Here is an 11,485-nt window from a genome sequence, read left to right on the forward strand (position 1 = left end):
GGGGAGCTTCTAACTCTCCGAAACTTAATTGCGCTTATATCCATCATTGTAGATTTTTTGTGCCCACGGGGAAACTGGTGGGTCAAATATCTTACCCATCGCACAAGATTGTGATGAAGATGGGATAACATTACCCATACCCATTATCTACCTTACCCATAAATGCCTTACATGTGGGCCCTAAAAAAGGTGGACGCGGGTAATTCCGACCATACCTACCCAAATTTCTACCAATCCCGTCCCTTTGACCCAAAAATCCAAAAGAAATGGCTAATCTAGCCACAACATATTGTTTATTATGTTGAAATGTTGTTTTTTCTACATAAATGTAACGCCCTCAATGCGGCTATATCTCCCACGTGTCGAAGCACGACTTAGAGGCATAACCGCATTGAAAGCAATGTCGCAAGTGAGGTAATCTTCACACAACCCATGTAATACATAAGGGAAAGAGATACATAGTTGGCTTACAATCGCCACTTCACACAATTACATGAATAAAGCATTACATCATCCAGATACAATCAAGGTCCGACTACGGAACCAAAATAAAAGAAGAACCCCAAATGCGACAAAGGTCCCTGATCGACCCCAACTGGGCTCCACTACTGATCAACTAACACGAAACAACATAAAGGACAAGATCTTCATCGGGCTCCTCCTGAGCTTGGTTGCGTCAACTGCACAAACTCATCGGCACCTGCAAACTGGTTTTGGAAGTATCTGTGAGCCACATGGACTCAGCAATCTCGCACCCGCGAGATCAAGACTATTTAAGCTTATAGGAAGGATGGAGTAATGAGGTGGAGCTGCAGCAAGCGACTAGCATATATGGTGGCTAACATACGCAAATGAGAGCGAGAAGAGAAGGCAAAGCACGGTCGATACAGGTATGATCAAGAAGTGATCCTGGACTACCTACGTCAAGCATAACTCCCACACCGTGTTCACTTCCCGGACTCCGCCGGAAAGAGACCATCACGGTTACACACGCGGTTGATGTATTTTAATTAAGGTCAACTTCGGGTTTTCTACAACCGGACGTTAACAAATTCCCATCTGGAGGAATGATAACTGAAAGCTGAGAATGAATAAACCTGAATTGATGGACTCCGGATACAAACTGAGAGGACCCTTGAATTGCTCCAGATAGGTGAAAAGAATTCCCACAATCGAAAATAATTATGAGAGGATGGCAACAAGCTAGAATCACGAATCTCAGAGAGAACGGATAGATATGGAGGAAAAGTCTTCTTCGTTCTTCAAAACCTGAGAATGACGACGAGAAACACCACCAAGAATTATTGAGGCACACCGGAAGAATCAAAAGCGAAGAGGTTGAGCCAACTATGAAAAGAATTTGAAAGATCTTGGAGAAAAGCATTTGACTAATGATAACTCATTCTTACGTCAAACTTGGAGAAGAATTTAGGATAGCTCTGGGAAAATAGAAGAGTCAGGTAAGATTCTGGGAAAAGACCTGTGGGTTAGGGCCCACTCAAAAGAACACCGTTGAAAAGATTTAAAAGAGATGTTGCACCGGTTGAATTAAATGACTTGAATGAGATACCAATCTCGAAAGAGCTTGAACGAATGCAGAGTGGAAACACGAATCTTCGAGATATCTTGAGCACTCCGGAACAATAGAATAGCGAGAAATGAATAAATATGAGGAGCACCGTCAAGAGAAGGTATTTGAGACGAGAAAAAGGGGATATAATCGACAAATCTTGACTTGAATCCACCAGAGAAGAGAAAAGACAAAGAATGATAACTTGAAGCTCCGTTACGATCTTCATGAGAATCACTGGATAAGAATATTGACGGAAAAGAATGGAGAAACTTCACAAAAATAAAAGGATACTTGGTAAAGAAATCTTAGTCCTTGAGGAAAAATGGTGGGTGGGCGGGAAAAAAAACAAAGGCAACTTGGAGACGGATGAAACAACCACCGTTGAGAAGAAATGATAATTGGTCTTGCTGATGTTGAAATGATCGGATCCACTTGAAGAGAAAGACGCTGGTTGAAAAGGATTGACATGACAATCTCGATTGTCGAGAAGGATTGGTATTCACATCGGAGTATGAGAACACCATTTCGGAAAGGTATTGGAATCAACACTTGACATTGAAGCAACTCGAATACCACAACTCAAAACAAAAACAAAGGACTGGCTTGCAGAATAAGCCGGAACAAACATATGATAGAGATTCCGTCCGAAGTTTTCGTGGTGGGGCCTACACGGGCTCGATCGTACAGCACCATCATGTACAAGGCAGTGCACATGACATACGAAGCGTCCCCGAGTCGGCATAGCCAAGGACTCTTTAAGACACAACGAGACCACTGTAAAACCAACCGTGAATAGGCGGACCACTAGACGTCGAACCCCAATTTCATATCATACATCTGTCAGAAAGATATCCTAAGAGCTACTTGAATTCCCACCTATGAAACTCCCGAAACTTTTCCGGTTATGCAATCAGGTGTTGGGGATACAGGGGAAGCATAATATCTCACCCAAACTAGCAAATCCTACATCCAGCTGTATCCATCCTTCAACACATAACCAAGAAACCTTCGGAAATCATCTACCTCAACCTTCGAAAAGCATCCGTTATACAAGTTATGGCGATACTCCCGTACTCACCTCAGTACTGGGTTATCGGGGTTATCTCACCAATGAACTGCATAAAGGAGATTTTCGATGTCGGCGTACTAAACTCAGGTATTCCAGAACTGCAACGATAAAATTATGACGACAACACCTCAGAGCTCAACTCCCCGGGACACTTCCACAAAACCCCTGACAGGAGGCACCAAGACAATGTTCTCATCATAAAACCATCGGAACGATTCCAAGATACCCGCGTGATCCTAAAAAAAATTTAGTGAAATTTGAGAAGAGAAGAGTCAAAACTCTACGTCAGGATGCCTCACCAGAGCGACGAAGGGACTGGGGAGTAAAAAGAATTCCTAACTCTCCGATATATAATTCCTAAATGACTCAAAACATCTTTCTAGACACAACTCGGCCGCTAAAAACGATCAATCAGTGGGGGCTCCTAAGGTCGGGGAAGGCTCTGATACCAACTTGTAACGCCCTCGATGCGGCTATATCTCCCACGTGTCGAAGCACGACTTAGAGGCATAACCGCATTGAAAGCAATGTCGCAAGTGAGGTAATCTTCACACAACCCATGTAATACATAAGGGAAAGAGATACATAGTTGGCTTACAATCGCCACTTCACACAATTACATGAATAAAGCATTACATCATCCAGATACAATCAAGGTCCGACTACGGAACCAAAATAAAAGAAGAACCCCAAATGCGACAAAGGTCCCCGATCGACCCCAACTGGGCTCCACTACTGATCAACTAACACGAAACAACATAAAGGACAAGATCTTCATCGGGCTCCTCCTGAGCTTGGTTGCGTCAACTGCACAAACTCATCGGCACCTGCAAACTGGTTTTGGAAGTATCTGTGAGCCACAGGGACTCAGCAATCTCGCACCCGCGAGATCAAGACTATTTAAGCTTATAGGAAGGATGGAGTAATGAGGTGGAGCTGCAGCAAGCGACTAGCATATATGGTGGCTAACATACGCAAATGAGAGCGAGAAGAGAAGGCAAAGCACGGTCGATACAGGTATGATCAAGAAGTGATCCTGGACTACCTACGTCAAGCATAACTCCCACACCGTGTTCACTTCCCGGACTCCGCCGGAAAGAGACCATCACGGTTACACACGCGGTTGATGTATTTTAATTAAGGTCAACTTCGGGTTTTCTACAACCGGACGTTAACAAATTCCCATCTGCCCATAACCGCGGGCACGGCTTTCGAAAGTTCAAATCCCTGCAGGGGTGTCCCAACTTAGCCCATCACAAGCTCTCACGGTCAACGAAGGAATAGACCTCCACCCGAGACATTCCGATCAGACTCGGTATCCCGGTACAACAAGACATTTCGACAGGGTAAAACTAAACCAGCAACACCGCCCGAATGTGCCGACAAATCCCGATAGGAGCTGCACATATCTCTTTCTCAGGGCACACTCAGATTGTCTTAGGTGCGGGTAGGCCAACCCAGAGTTGCCCCTGGTGGCCACCGGCAGCTGACAGGTTGGACCAACACTCAGAGGAGCACTGGCCCGGGGGGGTAAAATAATGATGACCCTCAGGAGCACGACTCCCAAGGGAAAAGAAAAGGCTAGGTGGCAAATGGTAAAACCAATGTTGGGCATTGCTGGAGAAGCTTTACTTAAGGCGAACTGTCCAGGGGTTCCCATTATAGCCCAACCGCGTAAGGGACGCAAAATCCGGGAACATAACACCGATATGACGGAAACTAGGGCGGCAAGAGTGGAACAAAACACCAGGCATAAGGCCGAGCCTTCCACCCTTTACCAAGTATATAGATGCATTAATTAAGTAAGATATATTGTGATATCCCAACAAGCAAATAAATGTTCCAACAAGGAACGGCATCTCCATGTTCCAACAAGGAACAAACTTCAATCTTCACCTGCAACTAACAACGCTATAAGAGGGGCTGAGCAAAGCGGTAACATAGCCAATCAACGGTTTGCTAGGACATGGTGGGTTAGAGGTTGAACATGGCAATTTGGGTGGCTGACAAGCAAAAGGTAGGCATCGTAGCATTGGCATAGCATAAGAGCGAGCAAACTAGCATAGCAAAGATAGTAGTGATTTCGAGGGTATGATCATCTTGCCTGAAATCCCGCAAGGAAGAAGAACGAGACCATGGAGAAGACAAACGAATGTAGACGAACGGGTCCTCACAACGCGACGTTATCGGAACCAACCCGAAGAAGCAACACCGGAAAGGAGCAAAACAATCATGGTAAACAACCACCACATAAACATGGCATGATGCACAACCAAGTATGATGCATGTCCGGTTTAATGAAGCATGGCATGACCAAATGCACAAAACAATCCTACAAATTAAGTGGAGCTCAATATGCAACGAGTTGCATATTGACGAAACACCACATTCAAGTTATTTAGTTCTCTCCCGGTAATGTACCCAACAATATTAAATGTTATTAAGCATGACAAGAGGTGAAGCATAAAAGAAACTATCTAACTAAGCAATTTAAATGGGGCCGGATATAACAAACAACAAATCCGGTAAATCCCCATATGCATTAGTAATTTATTGCAACAACAATTTAAACATATTAATTGTTGTTATCATGATGTGGATGACATGAACAAGTTTATGCAATTTTTATTAAAAGTTGACATGAGCATTATGAAGCATTTAGTCGTCATGGCGGAACAAAAAGGGTGCCACGCCAACAACTCAATGAGACGTCGGTGCAAAAGAAAGTGACGGGAGCGTGTCATGGGATGAACGGTGGGGTGCTCCCGGTAACCGGGTTCCCACGGGTTAGGAGCATGGAAACGAGTGTCAAAACGGACACGGTGCAGACAAAGGGGTGCGTCTCATACAACACAAGCATTCGTTCTCGGACGTATCTCGGTGGCTATACCTTTATAGAGTGCAAACGGGACGGTTCTTGTTCGTAGAGGGAAGTAGACGTTCACGGGTCGACGGTAGTGGTACATCTCGTAGACGTTCACGGGTCGTCGTGGAGGTAGACGTTCACGGGCATCGTGGAAGTAGTGGTACACGTTCGTTTTTCGGAGAGGTACTTGACGAATCCAACATCTTCGGGGCGACGGTAGTGGTTCACGGACGTCGTGGTACTTGTCGGTCCGGTCTTGGAGAAGATGTACTTGGCGAATCTGCGTAGTCGTTCGGGCGCCTGTGGAGGAACTTGACATTCACGGTGTCCCGGTCTTGGCCATGGAGAGGGGCGCAGCCCACACAAGGAGGGGAGACCATGGTGAGTGCACTGGGCCTGCGCGTGCAGCGGTCAACGGGGCTGGGTGCTGCTAGTCATCTCCTTCGCTAGGAGACGGAACGAAGGCGCGGCAGGAGTGCAAGCAGGGGGGATGGCGCTGGTCGTCATCGTTCGGCACAGCAGAAATAGGGTAGGCCAGCGACGGGGGTTTGGGGAGGTCGATCCGGTCGACTCCGAGGCTTGGGCACGCCGGAGCTTCAGACTGGAGGCGGCGGGCGGCATCCACGGCCATGGCTGCTCCCGGAGCTTCGTCACAGGCGCACGGACAAAGGCAGGGCACTGGAGCTCGAGGTCGATGGCGTCGGGCGCGATGGAGCTCGGTGGGCGTGCGGCAGAAGGAGCAACTCCGGCAGGACGAGGGGCTCGGTGACGCGGACTTGTGGCGCCGGCGACGGGCGCGATGGCTGCAGGCGCAGGTGCTCGAGGAGCTCCTCTCCTCGGGCGCCTGGGCGACGGGGAGCTTGGTGAGGAGGAGGCGCGGAAAGGTGGCTCCGGCCAGGGGCATGGCCTGCTGGGCGGTCAGTGCGGGCGCCATGGCCGGAGGCCAAGGTAGTGGACAAGGGGTTCGGGGGAATGGGAAGCTGCTCCTCTGCGTGCAAGTGTTGGGAGGAGGACGAGGGAAAAGAGGCAGCGAGTAGGGAAGAGATCGAAAGGGAGATGGGATCGAGAAGATGGGGAAGATGGGATCGAGCGCGGGGGCTCTCCTGGCGGCGCGAGGGGAAAAACGAGAGGGAGAAGGGAGTCGGGCTAGGGTTTAGGTTAGGGAGTGGGCTGCGGGAGGCCTTGGGCCAAATGGGCCTAGCTGGACACAAGTGGCGGCTGGGCTTCTCTCTTCCTCCTCTCTCTTTTCATTAACAGGGAATTAGAAGAAAGGAAAGAAGACAAGAGAAGGTTGGAAGAAGAATTAGGGCATGTGGTTAATTTCTCCGGACTCACAAAAATGCGCCCGGTCAAAGAAAAGTAGGATTGGACATGATTGCAAGAATTAAATTCAAAGTCATTTGAATTTAATTGAAAAGGTTTGAACAAGGGATAGGAATTAGAAATGTCCAAAAAATGTTGAGAATTTAGGTGGAGCTCCGGAAAATGACGAAAGGATATATGGCAAAGTTAGAGGCCAAGAATTGAAATAATAAAAGGCATTGGGATTTTTGCAAGTGTGTTATGGTGACTCCAAAGAATGGATTATTTTATAATAGCTCCACTAATATCGGGAGGATATATTATAAAGAGAAGTCATCCTTCCCTCGATTTAAATGGATCGAAGATCCATAAAATTTATTTAGTTGAGTAAGAAAAGAAAAGACGTGATGGCATGATGACATGATGCAATGCACATGATGCAATGATGAATGCAACACGCAAGAAAAAGACAACGCAACAACATCGAATAACTGCATGACACCTGGCACATCGGTCTCGGGGCGCTACAACACTCCACCACTACGAGAGGATCTCGTCCCGAGATCTAGAATGGCACCGGAGGGAAAAACGGAAGAGAAAGAGAAGAGGTAAAACAAATTGCTCCTTTGACAAAGGAATGAAACCAAAGAACCTTGCGAGGTTGAACTAATTCGAGAAAAGAATAGAACGAAGGAGAACAAAGTCGAAAACACTCCGTTAGAAACTAGGGACAAGAGCATTGCGAAACCTTGAGGTTGAAGGGAAGATATATATTGAAAACACGCCGGTTAAGGAAGGGGATCAAGGAAGACCAAATTCGAATAGCACTCCGGTTGAAAAGTGATACAAGACTAGATAAGATGAAAAGAACTTGAGCAGAGGACACGACACTCTGGTTAAATGGATAAGTCAAGAAAAGAACATGATCCTGACAAAACAAGAAGATGGGTTGCAGAGAGGAGCATCACAATGCCCCCGGAATAGAAGAAAGAGTGGAATGGAATGAACGAAGTGAAACAAGATCTTGAGAGAGCACGATAACAACAAATGCTAGAACGGAGTTGTTGGAAAACCAACAACGAAAAGATAAGCTTGCTATGGTCTTGTGGAGTACATCTCAAATAATGAGGTGACAACCTGCCACTTACGAAAAACAAGATTGGATTGATATGAACAAGAAGACGAGAAACTTATTTCACCGGGAGGATAAATGAAGAAACTTGGATCATTTATAAGCACCACAAATAGCAACATTCCCAATGGAAGGCTTTTAGGTGAAATATGACACAAGATAACTCCAACAACGAGGTTGATGGATTTAAAAATAACTCATTCTTAACAACATGTGAATCATGGAACATGAACCCAAATTATCAAGAATGACATAATACCACCTCCAAAATATGGTAGAAAGAATTGCACTCCGGATTACCATATGAAGAAAGCTTGAGCTCCTTAGGAAAGAATCTCGATGAAAACTTTGAGAAGGGAATTAAATCCTTGATGAACCATCATGTAGAACCTTCATGACGAACTCCGGTAAACAAAAGAATGATCCAAACTAATTGAATGATGAAAAGAATAAGATTTGAGCCTTGCAATGATTTAGATGGATCTCCGTGATAATTAGAGCTTGGAACTCCGGGAAAAAGAGAAGATAAAACAAATGAAACCGAGAATTTTAAGGGCCTCCGGAATAGAGAATTAATCACTTGGATGAACAAGAATAAGGATTATGTTATGCTTATCCCTCACCAATTAAATTGATGACAATCAACGGATTTGGCATACTACTTATTCTCGTTGAAAAAGGATTGAAGAGAGATATTGCTCAACTTGGGAAGGTATTGATGGAATCACCGGTGGGATTTGGAAAGAACGAATGAATTGATATGATAACAAAGAAAGAGAACTCTTGAACGAACCACCGTAAGAATTGAAATTGAACGTAGCAAATGCACAAATCACCGGGAAGAATTGCAAAATGAATGAAGATACTTTAGGGTATTTAGATACATGAGAACGAAGAGAGCACGAGCCGATTAAAGATCACTTGAACAAGGCACCGGTAAGATCGGAGAATGATAACTGAAAGCTGAGAATGAATAAACCTGAATTGATGGACTCCGGATACAAACTGAGAGGACCCTTGAATTGCTCCAGATAGGTGAAAAGAATTCCCACAATCGAAAATAATTATGAGAGGATGGCAACAAGCTAGAATCACGAATCTCAGAGAGAACGGATAGATATGGAGGAAAAGTCTTCTTCGTTCTTCAAAACCTGAGAATGACGACGAGAAATACCACCAAGAATTATTGAGGCACACCGGAAGAATCAAAAGCGAAGAGGTTGAGCCAACTATGAAAAGAATTTGAAAGATCTTGGAGAAAAGCATTTGACTAATGATAACTCATTCTTACGTCAAACTTGGAGAAGAATTTAGGATAGCTCTGGGAAAATAGAAGAGTCAGGTAAGATCCTGGGAAAAGACCTGTGGGTTAGGGCCCACTCAAAAGAACACCGTTGAAAAGATTTAAAAGAGATGTTGCACCGGTTGAATTAAATGACTTGAATGAGATACCAATCTCGAAAGAGCTTGAACGAATGCAGAGTGGAAACACGAATCTTCGAGATATCTTGAGCACTCCGGAACAATAGAATAGCGAGAAATGAATAAATATGAGGAGCACCGTCAAGAGAAGGTATTTGAGACGAGAAAAAGGGGATATAATCGACAAATCTTGACTTGAATCCACCGGAGAAGAGAAAGGAATGAGGAATGACGAACTTGAAGCTCCATTAGAATCTTCATGAGAATCACCGGATAAGAACATTGACGGAAAAGAATGGAGAAACTTCCCATCAATAAAATGGATACTTGAAGAAGAAATCTTAGTCCTTGAAGAAAAAGGGGTGGGAGGGCGGGAAAACAAAAACAACTTGGGACGGATGAAACAAACACCGTTGAGAAAACTGAGAGGTGATCTTGCGAATGTTGAAATGATCGGATCCACTTGAAAAGAAGCACACCGGTTGGAAAGAATTGACATGACAATCTCGATGATCGAAAGGATTAGCACTCCCATAGAAATATGAGAACACCATTTAAGAAAGGTATGGAATCAACACTTGACATTGAAGCAACTCGAATACCACAACTCAAAACAAAAACAAAGGACTGGCTTGCAGAATAAGCCGGAACAAACATATGATAGAGATTCCGTCCGAAGTTTTCGTGGTGGGGCCTACACGGGCTCGATCGTACAGCACCATCATGTACAAGGCAGTGCACATGACATACGAAGCGTCCCCGAGTCGGCATAGCCAAGGACTCTTTAAGACACAACGAGACCACTGTAAAATCGACCGTGAATAGGCGGACCACTAGACGTCGAACCCCAATTTCATATCATACATCCGTCGGAAAGATATCCTAAGAGCTACTTGAATTCCCACCTATGAAACTCCCGAAATTTTCAGGTTATGCAATCAGGTGTTGGGGATACAGGGGAAGCATAATATCTCACCCAAAACTAACAAATCCTACATCCAGCTGTATCCATCCTTCGACACATAACCAAGAAACCTTCGGAAATCGTCTACCTCAACCTTCGAAAAGCATCCGTTATACAAGTCATGGCAATACTCCCGTACTCACCTCAGTACTGGGTTATCGGGGTTATCTCACCAACAACTGCATAAAAGAGATTTTCGATGTCGGCGTACTAAACTCAGGTATTCCAGAACTGCAACGATAAAATTATGACGACAACACCTCAGAGCTCAACTCCCCGGGACACTTCCACTAAACCCCTGACAGGAGGCACCAAGACAATGTTCTCATCATAAAACCATCGGAACGATTCCAAGATACCCGCGTGATCCTAAATTTTTTTTAGTGAAATTTGAGAAGAGAAGAGTCAAAACTCTACGTCAGGATGCCTTACCAGAGCGACGAAGAGACTGGGGAGTAAAAAGAATTCCTAACTCTCCGATATATAATTCCTAAATGACTCAAAACATTTTTCTAGACAAAACTCGGCTGCTAAAAACGATCAAGCAGTGGGGCTCCTAAGGTCGGGGAAGGCTCTGATTACCAACTTGTAACGCCCTCGATGCGGCTATATCTCCCACGTGTCGAAGCACGACTTAGAGGCATAACCGCATTGAAAGCAATGTCGCAAGTGAGGTAATCTTCACACAACCCATGTAATACATAAGGGAAAGATATACATAGTTGGCTTACAATCGCCACTTCACACAATTACATGAATAAAGCATTACATCATCCAGATACAATCAAGGTCCGACTACGGAACCAAAATAAAAGAAGAACCCCAAATGCGACAAAGGTCCCCGATCGACCCCAACTGGGCTCCACTACTGATCAACTAGAACGAAACAACACAAAGGGCAAGATCTTCATCGAGCTCCTCCTTAAGCTTGGTTGCGTCATCTGCACGGTAACATAGGCACCTGCAAACTGGTTTTGGAAGTATCTGTGAGCCACGGGGACTCAGCAATCTCGCACCCGCGAGATCAAGACTATTTAAGCTTATAGGAAGGATGGAGTAATGAGGTGGAGCTGCAGCAAGCGACTAGCATATATGGTGGCTACAATCGCAAAAGAGAGCGAGAAGAGAGGGCAAAGCACGGTCGATAAAAGTATGAT

This window comes from Triticum dicoccoides, chromosome 6A (assembly GCF_002162155.2).
Source record: "Triticum dicoccoides isolate Atlit2015 ecotype Zavitan chromosome 6A, WEW_v2.0, whole genome shotgun sequence".
Classification (NCBI taxonomy): Eukaryota; Viridiplantae; Streptophyta; class Magnoliopsida; order Poales; family Poaceae; genus Triticum; species Triticum dicoccoides.